Source organism: Lathyrus oleraceus, chromosome 5 (assembly GCF_024323335.1).
Source record: "Lathyrus oleraceus cultivar Zhongwan6 chromosome 5, CAAS_Psat_ZW6_1.0, whole genome shotgun sequence".
Lineage (NCBI taxonomy): Eukaryota > Viridiplantae > Streptophyta > Magnoliopsida > Fabales > Fabaceae > Lathyrus > Lathyrus oleraceus.
Genome location: NC_066583.1, coordinates 260,713,388 through 260,735,876, shown reverse-complemented (window position 1 = coordinate 260,735,876; position 22,489 = coordinate 260,713,388). Strand labels below are relative to the sequence as shown.

At 40.6% G+C, this 22,489-nt stretch overlaps 1 pseudogene; it reads right to left on the bottom strand.

Annotated features, from left to right (window-relative positions):
- Positions 1-13,554: 13,554 nt before the first annotated feature.
- On the bottom strand, positions 13,555-13,654 carry LOC127089259 (uncharacterized; annotated as a pseudogene).
- Positions 13,655-22,489: the final 8,835 nt, after the last annotated feature.

The following is a 22,489-nucleotide window of genomic DNA, read 5'->3' as shown; positions in this document are numbered from 1 at the left end:
ATATGGGATCAACTTGGTATCACGAGTTTCCCATTCGCCCTTGACTTGGTATATCACCAAGGCTGAGTCTCCACATACTTCAAGGATTTTGATTCGGAGATCAATGGCTGCTTCAATGCCTAGGATGCACGCCTCATATTCTGCTATATTGTTCGTGCAATCAAAACATAACCTTGCTGTGAAGGGAGTGTATCCACCATCCGGATTCAACAGGACAGCTCCTACGCCATGCCCCATGTAATTGGAGGAACCATCGAACATGAGTTTCCATCGAGATCCGGGTTCAGGTCCTTCATCAAGTCCTGGGATTTCACAGTCTTTCACTACCATAATGTCTTCATCCGGGAAGTCAAACTTCAACGACTGGTAATCTTCAACGGGTTGGTTTGCCAGGTAATCAGACAACACACTCCCTTTTATGGCTTTCTGAGACACATATTGGATGTCGTACTCAGATAGTAACATCTGCCAACGGGCGAGTCTTCCAGTCAAAGCGGGCTTTTCAAAGATGTACTTTATCGGATCCATTTTTGAGATCAACAAAGTAGTGTGGCAAATCATGTATTGTCTTAGACGACGAGCGGCCCATGCTAGAGCACAACAAGTTTTCTCCAAGAGTGAGTATCGGGATTCACAATCGGTAAATCTCTTACTTAGATAATAGATGGCATGCTCCTTTCGACCGGTTTCGTCATGTTGTCCCAACACACATCCCATTGACTTTTCAAGCACAGTTAAGTACATAAAGAGTGGTCTCCCCTGAACAGGTGGAATTAGAATAGGGGGCTCTTGCAGGTATTGTCCGATTCTCTCAAAAGCCATTTGGCAGTCAGAATTCCATTCAACTGCTTGATCTTTTCGAAGCAATTTGAAGATAGGCTCACATGTGGCCGTCATATGTGAGATAAACCTTGAGATATAATTCAAACGTCCCAGGAAGCCTCTAACCTCTCGCTCGGTGCGTGGAGCAGGCATCTCTTGTATAGCTCGGACCTTGTCGGGATCTACCTCAATTCCTCGTTGACTAACAATGAAACCAAGCAACTTTCCAGACCGAACACCAAAGGTGCATTTAGCAGGATTTAGTCGTAGTCGAAATTTCCGAAGACGCTCAAATAGCTTTTGCAAGTGGTCTATGTGATCCTCTTCACTTTGAAATTTTGCAATCATATCATCCACATAAACCTCAATTTCCTTATGCATCATGTCATGGAAAAGAGTGACCATTGCTCTTTGGTAAGTTGCCCCAGCATTTTTGAGACCGAATGGCATTACCTTGTAGCAAAATGTTCCCCAAGGGGTGATGAATGTGGTCTTTTCCATGTCTTCTGGATCCATCTTGATTTGATTATAACCCGAGAATCCGTCCATAAAGGAGAAGACTGCGAACTTAGCAGTGTTGTCTACCAGAGCGTCAATATGTGGCAGGGGGAAATCGTCCTTTGGACTAGCTTTGTTTAAATCCCTATAATCAACACACATCCTGACCTTGCCATCCTTTTTGGGTACTGGCACAATGTTGGCTACCCATTGAGGGTACTTTGCAACTGCTAGAAAACCGGCATCAAATTGACGTTTCACCTCGTCACAAATCTTCAGAGCCATGTCGGGTCTTGCTCTTCGGAGCTTCTGCTTCACTGGCGGACAATCTGGCTGTAGTGGTAACTTGTGGACAACAATGTCAGTATCTAAACCTGGCATATCCTGATACGACCAAGCAAATACATCTACATATTCATGTAGCAACTTGATCAATCTTTCCTTGATGCTTGCCTCAAGTGTAGTCCCAACTTTGACCTCTTTCTTATCTTCTTCAGTGCCAAGGTTGATTGTTTCCACTGGTTCTTGATGTGGCTGAAGGGCCTTTGACTCGTGCTCGAGCATCCTTTCCAGTTCTTCTGGGAAATCACCATCTTCCTCACTCTCCTCTTCCGCTTGGTAGATGGGGAGTTCGAAATTATAGGAAGTAGCGGGGTCATCGAATTCAACTGGTTTATTGATTATTCTGCATGTTTTTTAATGATGGTTTTTTTAGAAAAATGGAAATAAAATGCAAAAGTAGTAAAAAAAATATTTTTGTAGTTTTTGAAAGGATTGCCATTTTAAGAAAAACAACAGATAAATGAACGACAAGAATTTGAACAAAATGCTCTTTATTTGTCATAATGATTTTTTTGAAATTCAAAAGGGGCCCTACAAATGATCCATTAGCCTTGGGCAGAGCTAAGGATTTTCAAAAAACACACAAAGGAAAACAACAATTACTTTGACACAGGAAAAACTTCTGGAATCTCAACCGCTTCCCAGTTTGTCAAGGCTGCTTCACACCGGTATATCAGATTTGATGTTTCTCCATCTTCAGTGTCATCTTCCACTGCACCAACTTGTTCTTCATGGATAAATCCTTTGCTCAGGAAAACTTCTTGAATGCTCCGCACACGGTCCTTTGCAGGGACCAGGGCTCCTCCATTAGCAGAAGGCTTGTACCCCAAACCAAAACGGTCATTTTTCTCATTGACATTGATGACTTGCCCCCAACCTGCAGGGCCTCCACTTTCAACTGCTGACTTTGCACTCTTCAAAGAAGCGAACGACAAACTAGCTTTCTCAACAGGATCCTTAACCTCTTCAAGTGTAGCATTGGATATTTCAAGGGCTTGAAAGGAGGTTTCTAAGGCATCCTCATCGGCCTCAATATAGCGGAAAGAGGAGAGTTGACTGATAATAAAGTCCTCTTCACCTGAGACAATAACGAGCTTATTATCGACGACGAACTTCATCTTTTGATGTAGAGTAGAAGTTACTGCCCCAGCAGCATGTATCCATGGGCGTCCCAAAAGGCAGCTATAAGCTGGATTTATGTCCATGACTTGGAAATTGATGGGGAATACATGTGGTCCAATCTGTATCGGTAACTCTACCTCCCCAACTACCGTCCTTCGCGAACCATCAAATGCTTTCACCACAAGCGCACTAGGCTTCAACTCTGAACCTTGATAAGATAATTTAGAAAGTGCCCTCTTTGGCAGAACATTGAGGGATGATCCAGTGTCAACTAAAACTCTGGCCAGAGCATCTTCTTGGCACTTTATGGACACATGCAAGGCGCGGTTGTGATTCTTCCCCTCTTTGGGTAGCTCTTCATTACTGAAGCTTAGAGTGTTGCAAGCTGTGATATTGGCGACCACTCCATCGAATTGGCCGACCGTGATATCTTGGGTAACATGAGCCTGAGCAAGCACTTTTAGCAGAGCCTCCCTATGAGCTTCGGAATTTAGAAGCAAAGACAAGATAGATATTTTTGATGGTGTTTGATGTAACTGATCAACTATCTTGTAGTCAGATTTCTTTATTATTCTTAGGAACTCACTTGCTTCATCTGTTTGCACAGCCGGCTGTGCCCCTCCATGTTCTGGGGTAGGATTTACATTTGCAGCTCCCCTTGCTGGCTCTTGAGGGTTTACATCAAAATTGGGAGTATAAATCCGACCACTGCGGGTCATCCTGCTTGTCCCTGCGATGTTAGTGATGTCGGTGTCAACATTCTCCAAATCTTTCTTACTTTCAGTGGCCTCGGATTTTCCATCCACCACCCCATCTAACACTGTTATGTCGTACTTCCAGGGTACTGCCTTGGTACTTTCAAAAGGAAATGGGGTAGGCATGCAAACTACCACAGGTGATGGGTGAACAACGTCTCTCCTGTGATAAGTCACCTCAAACGGTTCTGGTATGTTAAAAACAGGTTCAATGACCGAAACTTCCTCATTTGTTGTTGGACCAGAAATTTGTAAAACACCTTGATCCATCAAATTCTGAATGTCATTTCGTACCACTTCACATCCTCTTGGATGAACAACACATTCCTCACAGTTGTCGTGACATGTATTAATCAATCTAGCCCCCACCAATCCTGCATGAAGCGCTAGCAACAGAGTTTTAACATCTTCCACATTCTTGATTACACACACATCAGAAGCATCTTCGACGGCATTAACATCACCATGTGCTGGCAAAGGGTTGTTCTTGACATTGGGTCCGACGTCTCGAAACGACAGAATCTTCTTTTCAACCAGGTCTCGCACAATATGCTTTAAAGCATAACATCCTTCTAAATCATGTCCAGGGGCACCCCCATGGAAAGGACAATGGGCATCTGGATTGTACCATGGAGGTAAAGGATTTGGTGGAGGACCCAAAGATCTGGGAGTCACTAACCCTTTCTGTAGCAATGATGGGTACAATTCAGTGTATGTCATAGGGATTGAAGTAAACGGAAGTCTACTTCTCTGTACCCTATTTTGATTTTGAGGATTTTATGGACGAGGAGCCTGTGCCCTCGGCTGTTGATAAGCAGGTGGCGCTGGTGCCTGCTGGTATATTGGCACTTGTTGAGCGGGTGGATAAACATGAGCTTGTGGTTGGTTAAAATTTGGTGTGACTGCTGCCACATATGGTTGTTGAACATATTGTACTGGATAAATTGGTTGTTGTTGAGAAAATTGGTGTTGTTTCTTCCATGACTGACTCCTTCTTTGACTGGTTGACACTGCATTCGTATCCCCCTCCTTCTTTCTTTGAAATCCTCCAGGAAACTTTTTGGCATTACTACCAGATGTTTCAGAGGTAGTCGTCATCTTTCCATTCTTTAATCCAAGTTCGACCTTTATGCCTACAGCGACCAGGTCAGAGAAACTTGCAGATACACTACTTACCATTCTTTCATAAAACACAGGTTTAACTGTATCCATGAACCAATCCGCTAATTCCTTCTCAGCCAGAGGTGGTTCGACTTGCGAGGCCACTTCCCTCCATCTTTGCGCGTATTCCTTAAAAGACTCCTTGTCTTTCTGGGACATGCTGAGTAGTTGTCTCCTATCTGGGGCCATATCCATGTTGTACTTGTAATGTTGGATGAAGGCATCAGATAAGTCTTGAAAACAACGGATCCTACTCTGATCAAGGCTTAAGTACCACTTGGAGGGAGCACCCCTCAAGCTGTCCTGGAAGCAATGTATCATGAGTTTATCATCCTCCACATGCGCAGCCATTTTTCGATAGTACATAATGAGGTGACTCTTAGGACACGAGTGGCCCTCATACTTATCGAAATCTGGGGTCCTGAACTTTGCAGGGATCACAAGACCGGACACCAGGCACATCTCCTTAGCTGTAGCACCAAAAACTTGGTCACCTTCCATAGCCCTCAATCTCTTCTCAAGCAGCTGGTAGTTCTCCTTCATCCCTCTTAGGTCCTCCCGCCTTTCCTCATCTTCATCTGAAAAGTCTGGAGCGTGTTGTTGATCCTCAAAGTAAGGTTGCACATGTGCCCGGACGAGAGGAGGTGCGAACGTGTGAACCACTGGATGGTTTTCATTGATGGTCGGTAGAGGAGCTGTCTGCTGAGCAGGTGGTGCAAAACCAGGGGCACCTTCAACTGTAGGCGTGAAACTGGGAGGTAAACCATAGGTTGGCCAGGTTGTTGGTACCGCCCTCGCAGGCTGGGGTTCAATCGATGGAACTGCGATTTCAGAAACAACCGTTGTTTGGGTGTCTAACTTTGCCCTGATGACCTGTAATATCTCCATGACCCTGACCCATGTTTCCACGCAGGTCTTCAAGCTCTGAGCTCACTCGCTCCAATTCATGCTCTTGATCTGCCATTCTTTGACGAGCTCTGGCACGAGTATTATACTGGTGTTGAAAATTCAGCGTGAAACTGGATCGGAAGAAAGGACAGAATGAGACTCTGTTTTTTTTGAAAATGTATGAATGCATGTATGGATGCATCTTGTTTGCAATACTCTTAGTTATCTTTATTATTTGTTCAAGCAATGTTAGAATATAAGAGCAACATGTAATAATTGAGACCCAAAATGACAACTTTCATTAATTAAAATCAGATTCGAATACAAAGGGATTTAACTTCAAGTACACATGATTCGAATACAAAAAGATTTAAACACCAACAATTCAAATTTAAGTACAAGTAAACTTAAGTTCTGTCTCAACTCTTAAGATCGTAGCAAGATCTGTGGTGAGCTCATTCATCATCTTCTTGATAAACTTGACGAAGTTGAAAACTTGAGGAGGCGTGTTTTCTGGACACATACACCAATCCGCTTCCTGGAGTTTTTCTGGAAGTTCCAACATGTTGAGGTTAACAAACCTAGCCAAGTTGCGGAACTTGCCATTCCATTCAACATAGAGCTCTTGGAGTTCCTTGATGACCTTTTGATCTTCATCTAGGGTTGCTCTAGCCTCTCTATACAACCTCTTCCAGTACACACAATCATTCTTCAGGAGTAAGTAAGCCGCGTCACCTTCTTGGCTCTCCAAAACTGCGAACCTCCTAGTAGCTTCTTCTAACTGGTACCTGAGATGGTGACAGTTTCTTTCAGCTTCTTCCTTTTGGAGGATCTCGCGAGACAACTTTTCCTCGCACTTCTTCAGAGCATCCCTCAAGTCACGGATCTGTGCCTCAAAGTCAAGCTTAATTTCTTTTTTATCCATAAGAGATTTATCCAACAATCTCCCTAACTCACAAATCCTATACTCAGCTTTCTTGAGCTCTTCCTTCCTGGTTCGGATCACTGATGTGGAACCCAATAGGATATGATCAAGATCATCTTTCTGGTCTTCCAAAAGCCTAGCTCTCTTGTTGCTATCCTCAAGTTCTTGGGCTTTTCCCTTACGTTCCTCTTTCAAATTCTGATTTTCCAAGATAACTCGGTTCATCTGAATTCGTAATTCGGCATTCTCCACTTCGAGCTCCTTAACCTTAGTAACGAGTTTCTCCATGTCCTTAGGGAGTATGGGATCGGGCTCAGGAGTTTTAGGAAGAGCTGGAGCCTTTAAGATATATGGCAACTGGATTTTCTCAACTCTTTCTTTCACCCATTGCGTGTAAGGTTCTTTGGCAAGAATGTTTCTCTTTCCAAACTCTTTACCCATTCTTACAACCTTTAACCAAGCCTTTCGTACTGCTCTTACATCAGGATTGCTTGCTTGGATGTCGGAGAGCACAAATGGCTGTAAGTCCTTTGCGTCAGGAGGACCATCCATGGGGTAACCGTGTTGTAATCGAGATAACACAGGGTTATAGTTGATGCAACCCTTGGTGCCCAACAGCGGTACATTAGGAAATTCCCCACAACTGACTATAATGTCTGGGGTTTCCCACTCTCGGATATACCACCTGATGGAACTTGCGGTGAGAGAAGCTAATTTCTGAGGAGACTTAAGTTCTTTTGCCACAAAAGGACCTTCTTCAGGCATGTGTTGCATGAACCAAGTGTAAAGCAAAGGAGCACAACACAACAACACTCCACCCCTCTTTTCATGTCGAGTGTGAAGGGCATAGTAAATATCAGCTAAAAGAAATGGTACTGGATTGCCAGAGAGAAAGACTTCTATGGCCACTTGATCCACAAATTTTTCAACATTTGGGAATAACACAATCCCATGGATCAATAAAGCCACCACAGCATAGAATGCATCCCAATTTCCACTTTTCTTGAACTTTAGAGCTAAATCCTCCAAAAACATCGCGGCAAAACCTTTGCAACCCCCTTTTTCAGCCCAATTGTCTCGAATAGTCGGGACATTGATACTTAGGGCCGAAGCTATCTTCTTTGGGCCCATATCTTCTTCGAGCTTTGGAAACGGATTAAAATCTTTCAACTTGAGTCCCACGATCCTCTCAACTTCTTCCAAAGTAGGAGCTAGCTGGAAATCAGCGAATGTGAAACAACGCAGAAGGGAATCATAATATTGTGCCAGAGAGCTGATAATTCCATAGTCAACTTTCTTATTTAGAAGGCTCAAAATCTTCCCATAGTTTTTTCCGAACTCATCACGTCTGCTGAGAGACAAATCAGAGATCAAACCCTTCAGACTGTCCAACTTGGGTTCCTTGTACTTAAGCGTGAAAGTGTGTCTCACTGAAGTTGTCATTTTCAAGTTCTCAATTCCTGAAACAAATAAGAGGTAACTAAGAGTTTGCTTTTTATGATGTTGATGCAATGAATGTAATGCATTTTTTTGTATAGGTTCAATAGGCTTAAGGCATGGATAAGTCTGATTGCTTTGTATGGAACATGGTTCTCACCAGGTATGGTCTAAGGTTTTTTTTTTTGAAAAAGTTCCTAGAGTCATGGATCCATTAGACTGTTTGCTACCTGCGGCAACTTACTTGCCGGGCATCAACTCCATCTAAAGAATCTACTCTAAGTGAGGTTCTCGCATCGATCTAACGAGAAATACATCTCATAGACCCACACTACGCAACCATCTTTCCTAGTGGGGTAAAGAACTAAGGTTCTACAAATGGTTCTCAGAGTCATGGATCCTAAAGAAAACATCGAAGCTTACGGCAACTTACTTGCCGAGCGACAACATCCTCTCAAGAATCTACTCTAAGTGAGGTTCTCGTACCGACCCAACGAGAAATACATCTCGCGGACCCGCACTACTCAACCTCGTCCTATCTTATGTTTTTACTCAAGACTCGGGTAAAAAGTCTTTCCCACAAGGTTTGCAATCAGAATATCCAAGTACCAAACCACAATCGAACCAATACAACAGATTCATATCAATATGACAATAGAGATAGTAAAAACAATAAAGAAAAGCCACATAGGTAAACAAACAAAGGCACACAAACGACCTAACTAGGCTTGACTCGCTTAGGGATTGGGTGTTGTCCCCAGCAGAGTCGCCATCTGTCGCACCTCGAAAAATGGGGATACGACTTCAAAGCGAAGCGCGATCGCACGCTCGTAATGATGGACTGAACAGAGTCGCCACCGAACTTTATTTATTCCTAAAAAGGAAAGGGGAAATATCGATAAAACCCAAGACAAAAGAAAGGATAAGATATGGTCATCGCAACCAATATCAGGGTTCGGGAGTCGATTACGCAAGGGGAAGGTATTAGCACCCCTCACGTCCGTTGTACTCAACGGGAACCATTAGGTCAGTTGTGTGCATTAATGTTAGTTTGAAACGTTAGGCTTTTCAGTTATTTAGTGGGAAAAGAAAGAATATAAGAGAGAAGAAATGTTTTTGGATTTTTTAACGAAGGACTAAACCTAAGTTTTTTTATTAGTGGGCCTGACAAGATTTACAAATTCTGCTCCTACGTATCTTAAAAGAGAAATCAAGGCTTACGTAGTTCTGGGTAGAAAAATGTTTGTTTGTTGGTCGATTTTAGCGAAAGCTATGTTGTATTAATCGACAAAAACATCGTTTTACCCAAAACAGATGAGGAGTGGACGCGTACCACACATCGAACGGATTTATAAATCTACATTCGGAAAAGCGTCATTTATCTCTACTCAACAATCGTGGTCGAAACATTGTTTTATATCACTTAAGACAAGATACCTTTCGTTTATGAAAAAGGTTTTTTTGATTAGTCGCACGGCGGCGAGAAAAAGGTTTGATTGGTTGGATGTATTTTGAGTGATGGCGAGAACTTGGATGAGCGAGATATACATCTCGAATCCTAGCCTCAGGAGTGCATGGTATACACCATGTTCCATTTCCATCTTTATTGAAAAAGTATTAAGGTAGGAATTAGGTATTTTGAAGTTTGAAAGACGAGTACTTGTGACCTGCAAGCTCTTACAGCTTGGGTCTGGTACTCGGGACTACGTCTGGACATTCCACCCAGGCAGTCTGTTTCTTTCCAATATTGCTAAGAAAATGATTCAGATATTTATGAATGTTTTGGAGGGAAGACGAATATTTATGGCTTGCAAGCTCTTACAGCTAGAGCCTAATATTCGGGATTACGACTGGACATTCCATCCAGGTAACCTTTTTCTTCCAACTTTTATTTAGAAAATGATTTTGAATATTTGAGTGTTAAAGAGAAGACGAATATTAACGGCTTACAAGCTCTTACAGCTTGAGCCTAATATTCGGGATTACGACTGGACATTCCATCCAGGTAACCTTTTTCTTCACGTTTTAATTGGAAAATGATTTGAATATTAAGTTAAAACAATTAAAGTACCGAGGTTTGAAATTATTGAAAGTTAAGTTGATGTTGCTTAAGAGCTCATTGTAAGAAGGCCCAAGAGTAAGCCATGTGAGGTTGATGGCGATGCTTAAAAGCAATCGACTTACAAGGGTATGGAAATGGGCTCGACGTTGAATCGAGAATTAAGTGATATTTATCATTATTACTCTTTTTAATGTTTTTTTTTATCAATGAAATTGAGATGATTTATCATGATCGGAGCATACTCCACACATAAAAATAAATAATTCACATAAATCCCAAAGAAAGAATAATCACCTAAGTTACATTAAGAATAAAAATGAATAAACAAAAGAAACATATTAGTTAAGTAGTAATTAAATGTGAGGATTAAGGGAAATATGAGAAAGTCACAAAAAATGCTGAAAAACCAAAACAACATGCCCAGGTATCAAACCCAGGACCAAAGAGGCAATGAGCTATCTCCATCTCCACCAGGCCACGAATGGTCAGCTGTTATACTAATAGCAAACCAAACATATGGCCCAGAATAAATGAAATAACAAAAACTAACTAAAAAACAAAAGGTGAAATGGGCCGTAGGAGCTTGGGCTAAGACAAAACCAAGTGCCCAACAGTCCCTTAGACTGACTGGGTCCGGGTCGAAGGAAACCCACTTGTTATTATGAGTTAGAAACAAATTAACATTTTAAGGATAAGAAAATTTTAATAAAAATAAAACCATTGTATCTAAACAATTTCTTTTCCTTTTAGGCTTAAAGAAAAAAAAAGTTAGAAATAGAATATTAAAACCTACCATGTGTCTGTTTTTAGCAGTGAGAAAAAAATATTAACTTTTAAAAACCTGTAACACTTAATTGCCACTTATTCAACAATATATCAACAAACTCAAACTAATTTCTACAGAAAGAAAAGCAATATTAAAAAAAGAAAAAAAACGAGAGAGACATTCTTCAATCCTCTACAGTAAGAAAAACAAATCCAAGGTTAAGATTGGTATACCGTGTTTTCAAATGATTTCCGGTGAAGAAGTAGCTACCGAAACCGAACGGCGTTTTGTACGTGGTGGTGTATTTTGAGGTCGTTTGTTGATGCAGATCGGAGCAATGTTTGTTGATAACATGAAATTATATCACATTTGAAGACTTAATTCAATTAGATTATATTATCATTTACTTTAATTTATCCCATTTTATCAGATATTATGCAGTATTTCTTTTCTATTTATGTCAGGTATCCATTTTGAAGCAAAAGTGAAAAAGGGAAGAAAAGGAGGTGTAGAAAGGAGTAAAAAGGAAACAAATATCAAAGACCAAGCCCAGCCCAAAAGAAAGCGCACGTTGTGCCTGTGACGGGCGTCACAAGGGTTGTGACGAGCGTCACACTAGAAGCATCCCTGTGACGAGCGTCACACATGGTGTGACGAGCGTCACACCATTCCACTAGCTTTTTGGCGCAAGTCACGCTCTCAGAAGAATTGAAGAAGAACGTTGAGAGAGTTCGTGTCCTATGCCCACGCCGTGTATTTAGCCATGCTGAAGACTCGTGGGAAACGGAAGGCAGTTACCAAGGCTATTATAAATAGCCATCTCACAAACCTAAAAAAGTCTCAGTTTTTGCACGCTCAGTTTGCCGAAGCTCTGCCAAATTTTCTTTTCACGCCTTTGCTTATTTTTCTTCCTTTCCAGCAACTTAGCATTGTTTATTTTATTTATTTCTTTTGCAAGATTTACATTCTTTTTCCCTTGCAAATTTACCTTTCCAGTTTTAGCTTTTAGATATTTTTCGCATAATAGTTTCTACACCGGAAACTATTGTGCAACTTTATACCGGATTTAACCTTACGTTATATTCCAGTTTTATTTCCTTGATTTAATTTACTGTCTAATTGAAGAATCCAAGAACAAATCCTACCGGCTTGTGGTGGAGTGTTCAAGACCATTGTATTACGCATTCAGGTTCTTTAATTGTTATTTAATTTTTAATGTTTTATTCTATTGTTTATTCATATTGCCTGCCTGGAATGAGTCTGTTTATGCATGATATAAATTCTTATTTATTTAGCATGTCTGGCTAATTTGCCTAGGTATCGGTATGTAAAGTAAGCAGAATAAGGGATCAAGACTGAGTCGGTCTATTTAAACTTAAAATCAAAATCAATCTTTTTACGGTTTCAACTTACAGGTTTAATAACAAGATTTTTTACAAAAGTAAAAGACATAAAGAAGTTAAAATCAATAGAGCGAGAGTTTGAGATTTTAACTGGACAGTGTAAGTTAGGCATTAATTCTAGATCAGGGCGAGAGCAAGTTTTAGAGTTAATTAAATTCTGACCTTTTCCAAAAAGTATTTTTAAAGATTGGATGTGAGGACGAGAGTTAAGCATTTGGATTTAATTATATAACCTAAGTCAACAGAGCGAGAGTTTGAGATAAGGGTGTTTAAAACGGTCAGTATTTTCTTAAAAAGAGTTTCTGCAACTTTATTGTTTTCAAAATATGGTTTTTGACTTAATTATAAGTGACAACAACATTAATATAAGATCATGGTTTATTCAACAGAGCGAGAGTTTGAGATAGAACCTTTAACCAATAAAGTTAACCGAAATGATTCATTTTAAAACCAAGAAACCGACAAAGACTTGATTCCCTAGTTTTGACGAACTACATACCGATATCCGTTTTATTAATATTTAATCTAGATATTAGTTTAGCTCTTAGTTTTTCCCCAAACAATCAAACATTTTCACCTTAGATTTACGTAGTAACCTTAGATAACGGTATATCGATTCATAAGTCCCTGTGGGATCGATATCTTTTAAAACTACGCGATAGAACTGTGCACTTGCAGTTTGTATCCCATTCTCGACTCACCCAGTCGAGCGATCAAGTTTTTGGCGCCGTTGCCGGGGACTTTTATTCAATCGATATCGTAACTCTTCCGTTACGCTGTAGAGACTAAGGTTTCTTTTTCTTCTATTTTCTTTCTTTCGTTGATTTGTATGCCACGCACTCGCTCTCAAGGCGAACCGCTCTATTTACGAATCAACGATATCGAACTATATCTCCGAGTCTTACGACGAATTCGGGAATATCGTGCTGAAAACAATCTCCCTCCTATAAACCTTCCTGATCTCAAAGATTTTCCTTCTTTAACCGAGATGGCAGAACCAGCTCGTGCTCTTAGAGATTACGCCGCTCCATCGCAAGATGAACCGCATTCAAGTATTGCTCCGCCCGCAATCGAAGCAAACAACTTTGAACTTAAACCTTCGTTGTTGCAGGCTGTGCAACAGAACCAATTCTCTGGAAATCTTACCGAAGATCCAAACCTTCATTTATCCGTATTTGTTCAATACGCTGATACTGTTAAAGCTAATGGTGTCACTTCAGAGGCAATTCAACTTCGTCTTTTTCCTTTCTCATTAAGAGATAGCGCTAGAAGATGGCTTCAATCTCTTCCTTCCAACTCTGTCACCACATGGAACGAGTTGAAGAAAGTTTTTCTTGCCCGATATTTTCCGCCAAGCAAAACAGCTATGTTAAGAGCCCAGATAAACGGATTTAAACAGAAAGACAACGAGTCTCTTTTCGAAGCATGGGAAAGATACAAAGACATGATGAGACTTTGCCCACACCATGGTTTGGAAGACTGGTTAGTAATTCACACATTTTATAATGGTCTCTTATACAACACAAGGTTAACAATAGACGCCGCTGCAGGTGGTGCACTAATGAACAAACCTTATGCTGATGCTTACCAGCTTATCGAGAGCATGGCCCAAAACCACTATCAGTGGGGAACCGAACGAACGAATGTGGAAAAACCTCAACCGAAAACTGGCATGTACGAGATAAGTAACCTTGATCACGTCAATGCAAAAGTGGATGCTTTGGTCCAGAAAATTGAAAGTTTAAACGTATCACCTCCAGCCGCCGTGGTTGCTATAACTCAGAATTGCGAGGTCTGTGGAATCCAAGGCCACACTCCTGCGGAATGTCAACTCTTGACTGGAATCCAAGCAGAGCAAGTAAACTATGCTCAAAGAAGCCCCTATTCGAATACCTATAACCCAAATTGGAAGAACCATCCAAACTTCTCATATAAGAGTAATAATGCTTTATACGCACCTGGACAGTCTCCAAATCAAGCCCCATCTATATCTCCAGGATATCAGAAACCGAATCCTAACAATAATACCCCTAGAAAATCCAACTTGGAAATCATGATGGAAAACTTTATAGCTTCCCAACAACAAACCAATAAAGATTTCTTAAACCAGAACATACACACTGGCGAACAACTAAAACAACTAGCAAGCAAAGTAGATGCCCTGGCTACCCATAACAAAATGCTAGAAACGCAAATATCTCAAGTAGCTCAACAACAAGCACCTACTGCTGCACCAACTGGTACATTCCCTGGACAGCCCCAACCCAATCCGAGAAGCCAAGCTCATGCAATTATATTGAGAAGCGGAACGGAAGTGGAAGGACCGTCTGACCCAAGGATAGAAAACCAAAACCCTAAGAAATCTACTGAGGAAAGTGAACCTAAGGAAAAGGAAGAGAGTAATAAGGAAACCCTAGAAAAGAAGGAACCTTATGTACCTCCACCACCTTACAAACCACCTATACCTTACCCTCAAAGGCTTGTTAAAACCAAAGATGTAGGCCAATTTAGAAAATTTGTTGATCTCCTTAAACAATTAAACGTTACAATTCCGTTTACCGAAGCTATCACGCAGATGCCCTCATATGCTAAATTCTTAAAAGAAATTCTTTCTAATAAGAGGAAACTTGAGGATAGCGAAACCGTTACACTCCCTGCCGAATGTAGCGCTATAATCCAAAACATGCCCCCTAAACTCAAGGATCCGGGTAGCTTCTCTATACCCTGTCACATAGGAAAATTTGTCATCGACAAAGCCTTATGCGATTTAGGAGCCGGAATTAGCGTTATGCCTTTATCCATATGTAAGAAACTGGAAATGGGAGAATTAAGACCGACCAAAATGTCTGTGCAATTAGCAGATCGTTCCATCAAATATCCTGTAGGAATCCTTGAAAACGTTCCCGTACGCATAGGTCAGTTTTACATTCCCACTGACTTCACAATTATGGACATTAGAGAAGATGATACGACACCTATTATACTAGGAAGACCATTCTTAGCAACTGCCGGTGCAATCATAGACGTAAAACGAGGACGACTCACCTTCGAAGTAGGTGAAGAGAAAATTGAATTCATTCTTTCCCAATTCTTGAAAGCACCTGCAATAGAAGATACATGTTACTTCATGGATATCATCGATGAATGCATAAAAGAAGCAGAGTCAGGAGAAAACAAATCATCAGACTATCTTTTAGAGGACAAATCTAAACAATGCCTAGCAATAACACCGGATCCTACGCAGTGTCTTAACAAACCAACCCCTGATTTGAAAACACTTCCCAAAAATCTGAGATATGAATTCCTAGACTTAGAACTTGAACGACCTGTGATAGTTAATGCAGATCTAGGAAGACTCGAAACAGAAAAACTCCTACATATCTTAAGAAAATATCCAACCGCACTAGGATACCACATCACCGATCTCAAAGGAATAAGCCCTTCTATTTGTATGCACCGCATCATGTTAGAAGAAGACTGTAAAACCTCTAGGGAACACCAGAGAAGACTAAATCCGATCCTAAGTGAGGTAGTAAAGAAAGAAATAACCAAGTTATTAGAAGCAGGTATTATATATCCTATATCTGATAGCAAATGGGTTAGTCCTGTACACGTTGTACCAAAGAAAGGAGGCATAACCGTTATTGAAAACGAAAAAGGAGAAACTATAACTAAACGAATCGAATCGGGATGGAGAATGTGCATTGATTATAGGAAACTAAACAAAGCAACCCGAAAAGATCATTTCCCTTTACCATTCATTGACCAGATGTTAGAACGATTAGCTAAACATTCACATTTCTGTTATTTAGACGGTTATTCAGGCTTCTTTCAAATACCAATTCACCCTGATGACCAAGAAAAGACAACATTCACATGCCCTTTTGGTACCTTCGCTTATAGACGAATGCCGTTTGGTCTGTGTAATGCCCCTGCAACTTTTCAAAGATGCATGATGGCGATTTTCGCCGACTTTCTCGAGAACATCATGGAAGTATTTATGGATGACTTTTCTGTATACGGACAAAGTTTCGAAGAATGCCTTGAAAACCTGGAAAGAGTTCTGGAGCGATGTGTAAAAGTAAACTTAGTACTTAATTGGGAAAAGTGCCACTTTATGGTACAAGAAGGCATTGTTTTAGGACACATCATCTCGAACAGAGGAATTGAAGTAGACAAAGCCAAAATAGAGGTAATCGAAAATCTTCAACCCCCAAGAACTGTGAGAGAAGTACGAAGCTTTTTAGGACACGCCGGTTTTTACCGACGATTCATCAAAGACTTCTCTAAGATAACTAAACCCTTAACCGGACTGTTGATGAAAGATGCTGAATTCATATTCGACGATAACTGTTTAAAAGCATTTCAAACTCTTAAACAAGCATTGATCTCCGCACCCATTATGCAGACACCAGACTGGAATGAACCATTCGAAATAATGTGCGATGCCAGTGATTATGCTGTAGGTGCTGTTTTAGGACAAAGAAAGGATAAAAAGCTTCACGTTATATATTACGCTAGCAGAACCCTGGATGAAGCACAGATGAATTATGCCACAACCGAGAAAGAACTCCTAGCAGTGGTATTTGCGCTAGATAAATTTCGTTCTTACCTGGTAGGAGCCAAAATAATAGTTTATACTGATCACGCTGCTATCAGGTACCTTTTAACAAAAAAAGATGCTAAACCTAGACTCCTAAGATGGATCTTGTTACTGCAAGAATTCGACTTAGAAATCAAGGACAAGAAAGGAACTGAAAACGTAGTAGCAGACCATCTCTCTAGACTTGAGAACCTTGAACTAGAAAGAACATCCATTAATGATGATTTCTCGTATGATAAACTCATAGCTACTTTGGAAGAGAACAACTCCGACATGCAAGTAGAAACCACCTTAGCTATATCTGTCATACCATGGTACGCTGATCTAGTCAATTATTTAGCTGCCGGAATAGTTCCACCTACTTTATCTTACCAGTAGAAGAAACGATTCTTCCACGACATAAAACACTTTTACTGGGATGATCCCTTACTTTTCAAAAGAGGCCCTGATGGTATTTTCCGTCGATGTATACCCGAAGAAGAGGTAGAAAATATAATCCAACACTGTCACTCTGCGCCTTATGGCGGACACACAAGTACATCCAAGACCTGCTCTAAAATCCTACAAGCTGGCTTTTATTGGCCAACTATATGGAAGGACGTACATGCGGCTATTAAGGAGTGTGACAGATGTCAACACACGGGAAACATATCTAGACGTGACGAGATGCCACAAAAAGGTATTTTGGAAGTAGAGATTTTTGACGTGTGGGGGATAGACTTCATGGGACCTTTCCCATCCTCTTTCGGTAACAAATACATACTCGTGGCAGTTGACTACGTATCAAAATGGATCGAAGCTATAGCTTCTCCAACAAATGACACCCGAGTAGTAACTAGACTCTTTAAAAATATAATATTTCCGAGATTTGGCATCCCAAGAATAGTAGTCAGTGATGGTGGATCACACTTTATATCCAAGGTACTCGAAAAACTACTACTTAAATATGGAGTGAGACATAGGATAGCAACACCTTACCACCCTCAAACCAGTGGACAAGTGGAAGTATCTAACAGAGAAATCAAGCAAATACTAGAAAAAACGGTCGCCACTTCAAGGAAAGATTGGTCATTGAAATTACCAGAAGCTTTATGGGCATACCGAACTGCTTATAAAACTCCCATAGGGACGACCCCATTTAAGCTCATTTATGGAAAATCCTGTCACCTCCCGGTAGAATTAGAACATAAAGCCTATTGGGCTATTAGAAATTTAAATTTGAATTATAAAGCCGCAGGTGAAAAGAGAATCCTTGACATAAACGAATTAGAGGAACTCAGAAGAGACGCCTATGAAAATGCCAAAATCTATAAAGAAAGAACAAAACAATGGCATGACAAGCGTATATCAAGGAAAATCTTCAAGCAAGGCGACGCAGTACTTTTATTTAACTCTAGACTAAAGTTATTCCCGGGAAAACTACGATCCAGATGGTCAGGACCTTTTCATATCACTAAAATCTTTCCCAGTGGAGCGGTAGAAATAAAAGGACAATCTACAGAACCGTTCACCGTAAACGGGCAACGTCTGAAACATTATCACTATGCGGAAACCAACGAGGATTCGCAAATTCTACACTTAGACGAAACGCCCCCAGGACTCATAGACTATATTTAACAGTTTTTTTTGTCGAGCTTGCGACATTTAAACAAAGCGCTTAGTGGGAGACAACCCACAAAAAATTAATTTGTTATTTTATTATTCTATTATTATTATCATTTCCCTATTTTTCTCTTAAATTATTCTTTTAATTTCTATTTAGTATTCATTATTGATTTATTCAAAAAGAAAAAAAAAATATATATATATATAATAATTCTTTTCTTCTTTCGGCATTTGGCCAAATCCTGACTTAAACTCATGTTTCTTTTCTCTAGCTAACACTAACCAGATGGGACATTCTGATCGTATGGGTATCAAGTTCAGAGGAATGGCTCAGAAACGAAAGTTTGAAGAACTAGCCGCTAGAGAGATGCTACCTAGTTTATATGCTGATGATTGGGCTATGACTGCCCTTGGACTGAGACAGAGTGTCCTGTTTTTGCTGAATCAGATAGGATGGGAGACCTCCCCTATCCTGAGACATTTCACCACCTACCGGAGACTCACACTAGAATTCCTTAGTTCATTAATCTATCTACCTAGCCATGGAAAAGGAATTAGCAGAGGTTTTATCCAGTTCAGAATGTTCAATATGGAGTACCAATTTAATATTAGAGACTTCACCAACCTTTTGGGTTTTCCTACCTCCTTTGATACATTCACTGTAAGCCAGGAAGAACTTTTTGAATATAGAGAGCTTGAACACTTTTGGGGTAAGCTGACTGGAAATGATGAGCCCGAGGAACATGAGTTTCTCTCTGGAAACATACATAACCCGGCTTTTCGCTATTTCCATAAGATCCTGACCCACACTTTATTTGGGAAGAAGCCAAATAGTACTTCAGTTTCACGTGATAAACTCTTCATCATATTTTGTGCTTCCCAGAACCGTCCAGTAAACGGTGCTACTTTTATGTTAGCTAATTTGGACCACCTTATCCAGGATGAGCGAGCACCCATTAGAATAGGCGGTTTGATCACTATGATAGGTAATGCTATTGGATTACGTCAGCCTATGCTTGACCTTAGCCCTTTTTGTGGCATTACTACTATGAGTATACCTTTCCTCTTCAACACTATGTTTATAGCAAACATAGGGTCTGATGAGTTCGAGCTTATTATTGATAACCAGGTTCTCTGCCTATTCACCATGCCCGATCCTAGAACTAGTGTTCACAACCAAAGGAACTGGCTCTATAATCTGAATGAAACCCCAACTCCTGCTGGATCCACTGAATCCATCCAGGACTATGAGATCTGTGATGACTATGAGCACTATGTTGACCATATCTCTCATGCTGAATCTGACCCTCAGACACCATCCGGCTACTATGATATTGATCCTCCCCCTCAGCCTGCCCTGACCGAAGAATCAGCCATGCCTGATCTCCGACATCATATGCCAGGAACAGATATTAAAACCGTCATTGAAGCCTTGATGTCAGAACAAGACGCCCTCAGGGAAGATTTCCACAGCTTGAGACTTGAAATCCTAGAATACATGAGCAGCACGGCAAGTCAGTTACGTATGTTACGGCATCATGTTAACTCTTTTGCTCCTCCGGCCAGAGATCCGAAGATAGATGGAATTTAGTTATTTTTCTTTCTAAGTTATTTAGTTTTAGGCTAGATTTTTCATTAATGTTATTTGAATTCATGTTTATTTCTATTTCATTTCATTGTTTTCTTTCACTGTAATACATTATGATCATTCTTATTGAAGCTGTTTAGTTAATTTTATTATGCAATGGCTATTATGCTCTACTGTTGTTACCTATTATTATTATTATACAAAGCAAGTAAGCGTGCACAATACATTAAAACTGCAGACTAAAAATGATCATAAGCAAAATGAAACATTAAAATACACTACCAAAGTAATTCTGTGAAGCGCTACTGAAGCCTTGCCAAAAAGGACTGTGTGACGAGCGTCACACACTCCATGACGAACGGCACGCAAAACGCCTGTTACGAACGTCACAGCCTTGTGACGAGCGTAACGCCCCTCAGACATGTGAACGTTAGGGAGCCGTTGGAGACGAACGTTACACTTTAATTTTTACCTTCCCCATTCATTTTTTCGTTTACCACACTTAATTACTCTTCAACCACTTTTTCTTTCTACCTTCCAATCCTTCTCCTATAAATACCTACCAAAACCTCCTTCATCCACCACAAACGATTCTCTCATATCAAATATACATTTCTTTTTCTTTCCAAATCATCCCTTCAAAAATTCATCACAATGGCGGGAAATCAAAATTTCGGAAATATCATCTTCCGATCCGGAGATGACAACTATCAGCAAGAGCAATTCGAGCGCTTCCAACAGCGAGGCGTCGCTTCCACCAGGTACCCCGATTTAACTTGTTTACAACAATTAGGCTTACTCCAAGGTATCGAGTGGATGCTCCGTAAAGCCGATTTAACCTTCCTTTGCACTCATAACCAACCCACCTACCCTTCCCTAACCTTAGAATTCCTAAGTTCTTACGACTACACCACTCCCGCCGGTGAGGGTGAATTTCTGACCGGTACCGCAACCTTCCGCATGTTTAACACCGAGTACTCTCTAACCCAAAACCAATTGAGTACCATGCTATAATTTACCACAGAAGGCCAAGTCTACCCCAGAATCCCTCCCGACCTAAACTGGAACACAGTTGGCGTTTTTGACCTTTTTAAGAAAATTTCCGGTATAGAGACCTACAACTGGGAAGAACTCCTTCTCTCCCACATCCATAACCCCACCATCCGTTATTTTCTCCGTATCTTGCAAAACACAGTTTTTGGTAGACCAAACAACAGCAAGGTCAACTCAAAGGAGTTATTTTTCCTCCAGTGCGTCTTCGAACCGCAAGCCCAGGTAAACGCCGCCTCCTTTCTCTTTTATCATATCCGCACCTTATGTGCTAGAGGCCGGCAACCCTTTATAATTGGTGGATTAATAACCTCCATAGCACTTGGCCTACACCTAGGGGATAGACTCCAAACTTTAGAATCCCTACCTCCCCTGTCTATGGATATCAGCTATTGCCGTTCTAGCCGCCTGATTAAAAACAGAGTAGGCGGAGGATATTATCTTATGGTGAACAACCAGGCTGTCCCAAGCGTTGTTCTACCAAACATCGCCCTAACTGATGTCACAAACCCCGACCGCCACCTCTACGATCTAAACGCTCCTGAAACCACCGAGCCTTTACAAACAAACCCACAAACAGATGAGTTTGAAGAAATGGAACAAGGTGATCATCCTCCTACACAACATTCAGCCCCGCTCAACCCTTCCCGTAATGCAGCCGGCCCATCCTCCCAACGTCGTCGACGAAGAAGGCCTGCGACCAACGACGACATTATGGATGCTATTGATGGCATGCAGGCACAAAATGCAGAGATGATGCAGATGATGCGTCAAATGCAACAGCAACAGGACGCTCGGAATGCCATAACCGACCAGCGGTTTACTGAATTGTTCAGCAGGTTCGACAACTTAGACATACGTCAAAGATCACCAGGGCCAAGAACCAGAGGCGGAAGGCAGCCTTAGTTATATTTCCTTTTTCTTTTCATTTCCATTTTGTATTTCTTTCCCTTAAAACATTGAGGACAATGTTTAGTTTAAGTATGGGGGGGAAACAATATTCTTCCTATACCCTTTTTTCAAGTATGTTATTTTCCCTTTTCATTGTTATATCCCTTTCTTATTATGAAAAAAAAAAAAAAAAAAAAATAAAATTATTATAATATATATTTATTTTAAGTCAAGTCCGAATGTGAAAAATTCTTATTATCTATTCCCCTCAATTTTCTTGAGCCATAACAAAAATTTTTTTAACACACCCAATAAGTATAAAGGTTGCTTACTTAAAAAAAATTTGAGTGAAATCAAAACAAAATCATTACCATAACAACGCTCTAAGAACCTCAATATGTTAAAGCAGGATAAGTACCTATTATACCGATTCCTTGAACTTTTAGTTCTATGGCAACCCCAAGTAGTTTATACAGAAGTCAGCACCATCTTAATAGCAAACTACGTGGAGGGCCGATGAATATAAGTGAATGATCCCCAAAGTAACCTAAGATATATAAATATATCAAGA